Here is a 5,158-nt window from a genome sequence, read left to right as displayed (position 1 = left end):
GCTTTACGAGGGAGCTGTTTCAGAATGTGTGCTGTGATAAGATCGTATTTATAATTTATAATTTATAACTAAATCTGTTTGGATAAAACGTTAATTGAAAATATGTAATTTTTCTAAAATAGAGAACCTTTAATTTAATTTTTTCTTATGTTAGTCGAAATGTACTTAGCACAACTGTGAAGTACAATTTGTTAAAAAACCTATTAATATAAATAGTCAGACCATTTAACAATATAAGTAGACCCCTCATAAAAATGCTTGAATTATATGCTAAAATTATAAATGATTTTTTTTTCTCTCTCACAAATTTTCATTTTTTTTTCATTCTTTATATATTTGTATATATTTTCCGTTATTTCAGTTCAGCTTTGCAATTTTTCGTAGTGTCATACAAGTGCTAATAACAATATAGAGTGTGCGATTTATAGAAAAATTTTTTTATCATTTCTTTTAAAATAAAGAACTGTTTGGATAAAAAGTTAATTGAAAATATGTAATTTTTCTAAAATAGAGAACCTTAAATTTAATTTTTTCTTATGTTACTGGAAATGTAGTTAGCACATCTGTGAAGTGAGCCATCGATATGAACTGTATTGAGTATTAAAAAAGATCCAATATATACATTTTATTTTTTTTTTAATATAAAACTAGATTTTACTAATTTGTGTAATAGATAGATATTGAACATATGTAATAAGGAAACAATGAGTCTAAGTGATACAAAAATAAATAGGTCACAACAACTGAGTATGACTGGACGTTATGACTAAACTTTGATAATGTTGTTGATACAAATATTCATATTAGATTGTATAATTCTCAAAAAATAAAGTATCATCATAAAGTAAAACTTCTTATAATTTGTTTCTACTTAAAAAAAAGCTATGATTGTCCAGCAAACGCTTAAAATTGCTACGGTTAGATATGAGTAATGTTTAGGACGGATGTAGTTTATATTTTTTTCTTTCAATGTACTCAAAGATATTTTACAAAGAAATTAAAAAAAAAAATTAATACATATCATACGGCTTAAATTGTAAGAGTGCGAGTTTTCTATATCGTGAATATTTTATAGATATCAACAACGAAGAAACCATTAAACATACAAAAAGAATGATATCTAGCTAAACACATAGTAATTACAAACCATGTATTTAGTGATTTACAAGAAAACATAAGTACACCAAAGTATTCGTATATTTTCACATACTTGACCATTTTTTATTGTTAAATAATCCAATCTGCTCTTCTTAAGTTATTAGCTTATACTCGGTAACTATTTCATATAATAACATACTTATAGGCAATAGAAAAATAAGCGATTTTAAACAATAATGACAAAAAGATAAAAATATACAACAAAATTGTTCCCAGTTTAGAGATGGCTTTGTAATTATAATTGAATATTTTTTTATTGCAATATAAATAATTATAGTACAATTATAATTATAATTATAAAATATTATAGTATAAGATAGTTTAGTATAGTATAGCTTATCCTTGGAATAGGGTGGTACTTTAATTAATTAATTTAATCTGTACCGCTACAACCCATGAAGGGTTACAGGTGCGCTACTATTTATAGAATAATACTACTATTTTTTACATGTTAATTGAACTTGTAATTAGCAATTTAATACACTTATTTATATATTGAATAACAAAAGTAAAAAAAAATATTTTTAAAATTCAAAATGAATATATATCGTTGACAAAAACGTGAAACTTCGTAACTATAAATTTCCAGAGTGATAAAAACTATTAAAGATTTAAATTTTCATTATATTTAGGATTTTTTAAAATATTATGTAATGGTAAGATAAATTATCAGTTGTAAAAGATACATCATGTATTTAAATTGATAGTTCAATCTAAAATCAACAAATTAAAAATCGAATAAATAAAATTACTAAATTTAAATGTTTTTGATTTACTTGGTATTTATTTAATATAAAACTGTTTAAGACAGATTGGCTGATATCTTAGTTATTTTTATTCAAACGTTATTTCGTTTATCTGCTCGTTTTGGTTTCTTTCTCACAAGCTTTAAAGTAAACGTTACTTTGTAGTTATATAACTGTTATCGCATTTAATCAATTTGGGGTGTCAATGTGTAAGTACTCAGATGTAGAGTTCAAAAGTGTCAGAATACTGTATTTAGAGAATCAATTTCTTCAATCTACATTATTAATGACATTTAAACCAACCAAAATATTTTTTTTCTTCATTGTAATTTTATATATGACAATGAAGAAATCAAATTTACTTCATAATATATTTGTTTAAAATTATATATAAAAGGCCACCTTTGTTGTATAACATTATTTGTTTCAGATAGTTCTAGGCCACTCAGTAATAATGGAAATTCTCAAACAGCTGCTATCAAAGATTCAGAAGCTCCTTTCCGTAAAACAGCCATTGAGGGAGGAGCGGAAGGCCATTTTCCTAAAGGTAAAACATTTAGTTTTCATGGCCTCTTATATTATTTATAAACCCAAATGAGGAAGTAAAAACTTGAAGGGAGGTCTGTGAATAATATATTTTAGGGATTCTTGCAATAAATGTTTCAAAGAAAGTTAATAGCCAACCATTATTTTTTATAAATGTTTGGGATGGTTTTCTTTATATTTGGTATTCTCTAAAAAGCTAGCTCTAACTACCTATGCTATGTGAAGTAGAGGCATATTCTTCAATGGAAATTTTTGTTATATATGTTTTCTAAATAATCTCATTAGTTATTACAGCAACTATATCTGCCACCATGGTAACTGGTTGTTCAAATGCAAATTCCAAATTTTCGTTGGAACTGGAAAATTCTGGTGTAATGTACATACAAACCTACTAGCATCCTTAAGTGTATGTCAGTGAGGTCGTATTGAAAGTTTTCGCATTTTTGTGGTTTTAAAAAAAAAAAAAAATTTTTGTTATAAAAGTTCATATTTTAGGGATTCTCAATATGGTTGTAACAAACATAAAATTTGTGGTTTCGGCATTTACCGTTCGAATCAGGTTTATCTATTTTTCTCCTTTAGTTGCTCATTAAAAGTTTTAATATTTTGTATTTCTACATTATATATTATTGCTTACAATGATAGCTGAGTAGTTTTTATAATATCAGCTAGTAGAATTCATAAAACTACTACTCATACGAATATAAAATATATTATATTTAATTAGCTTTAAATTTTTAGCTAATATACATCTATACGTCTAATAATTTTAGAGATGTGCTTTTACGAAAATAAATTCTCTAACTAGTAATTTTTTGTTATGAAATGTTTCTTTTTAAAAATCTGTATCTCTAAAAACCTTTGCCCAATTAGGGCATACATTTTAGCATATTTACTCTACTCTAAATGATGTTCTTGAGGTTTTGTAGTATTTTTAGTTAGTTTTATATGGATGGAGCTTCGAATGTAAAATTGACATTTATAGTTTGACCATAGTTTTCATTAAAATAATTAAAAATTAGATTGAAATAGCTTACTTTTTACAGTACTACTGGGCTCTTGAACGAAATAAATTAACTGAACGAGAATTACTTTAGTAATTATCAAATTTCTAGAAATAAATAAACTTTGAGTAACGGTAATCCAGGGTAGAATAATTATTACGCAGAGGTCCCTCACCATTTTAGTAGAATTCTCACAGAATGGACTAATCAAACTTCAGCTAAGTATTTCGATGTATATCTTCAAGTACCATCGGTATAAAAGGGGGTATCTAATTTGATTTATGTAACAAATACGTAATGTGATTTACTAAATCATGTTTTGTTTTCTGTTTTAGAGGGATCTGGAAAAAAAAAGAAAAAAAAAGGTTATAATAAAATCAGAAAATGTGTTCCTAGCCACAATCATTAGTTAATTTTTTTTATTAATATTCAATATACAACATTGACTCATAATACAGATATTTCCTGAATATTCTTGGTTTCAGCGTCTCGCTCCTACTCATCCAAATCACTCAGTAGTAAAGTAGTGATAAACTGTCTTTGAAAATTCTGATATTGAATTCTATGTTTTATTGTTTTTAAATGTTTTATTCATAAAATTGATTTCTGTTAAATTACCAAGTAGTTATCCCATGAATCTTTTATTTTGATTCCAGACCTCGTACAAACGCAACCGTAGTCGAGTGGGACCCAAAAGGAGTTTGTCACAGTATGGAAAAAGTTCAACAGCCTTGAACCAACTGCCTCCACTCTTATTTACAACATCCCCGACGACAAACAACAGAAGGACAAGAACATAAACCGAAGGATGAAATAAGTTCCTATAATCTCCTGAAAGCGAAGGCTCTTTCAGGAATAATCCGACCGAAGATGGAATCCGATGTGAGTTTGGTGCTGACTCTGCAAGTGCTGTTCAATATATTAATCTTATTCTAACCATAGAAACCCACTAGTTTCTAACCTTGCTTCCTCTTCCATTCCAGACTATCTTCCGAGGCGTCTGAAAAGAAGATGGCCACGAGACCTTCTAATGTTAAAGAACGTTATTAGAGTGCTGCCAATTGGTAGTTTATCTACACGCCTCTATCACTCCATTATTATTTACATCAAATTTACTAAATGTATAATTGTTGTAAATTTGATTAAATATTGTAATTTTCAATAAAGATTAAAAATAAATCTTATTCTCTTCTAAAATAAAATAAACCAATAAATGATCTCTTGAAAAGTAGTATTAGGTTGGTGCATATGAAATGTCAGATTTTTAAATAAATATATAAAACTGCATATCTTTTTTCATAAGCTGTTTATTTAATCAAAATATATTGTATTCGCTTCAATACAATTTTCCCAGAAGGACTTTAAAGTATATATGCCTGTCTGAAAAAAATTCTGATCTTTAGAATCAATAAATTCAGATATACAGTTTTTTTAGCTGTCTTCATTTTAATAATGTTTAGCCCGTAAAACAGATCCAAATGTTTAAAACATTGAAAGTCGGTTGGCTGGAGAGCCGATGAGTTGGCTGCAAACTTCATTTTTCAATTAATTTAATTTCGCAATTTTTCTGGTTTATATTGCGTGCAGCTTTTGCTGCATTATTACCAGGTTTATACCCATTCCAAAAATACAGGAATGTCGGTGGAATTCATATTGGTACCAAAATTCAAAACAAATAACAAAAAAGGAACACTTATGAGACAA

The 5,158-nt window shown here is 27.2% G+C and overlaps 1 long non-coding RNA gene across 1 annotated transcript in view; it reads left to right on the top strand.

Moving 5' to 3' along the window:
* The window catches only part of LOC106691672 (uncharacterized), a 37,860-nt gene extending 33,334 nt beyond the window's left edge, over positions 1-4,526 (top strand). The window contains exons 2-4 of the long non-coding RNA XR_001344830.2: positions 2,335-2,451; positions 4,111-4,336; positions 4,438-4,526. This is a non-coding gene — a long non-coding RNA (uncharacterized lncRNA). The remainder of the gene's footprint in view (positions 1-2,334; positions 2,452-4,110; positions 4,337-4,437) is intronic.
* The last annotated feature ends 632 nt before the right edge of the window (positions 4,527-5,158 follow it).

Source organism: Halyomorpha halys, unplaced genomic scaffold (assembly GCF_000696795.3).
Source record: "Halyomorpha halys isolate HHAL.00 unplaced genomic scaffold, Hhal_1.1 Scaffold2667.1, whole genome shotgun sequence".
Classification (NCBI taxonomy): Eukaryota; Metazoa; Arthropoda; class Insecta; order Hemiptera; family Pentatomidae; genus Halyomorpha; species Halyomorpha halys.
Note: the sequence above shows the minus strand (reverse complement) of the source record. Positions and strands in the feature narration are given on the sequence as shown.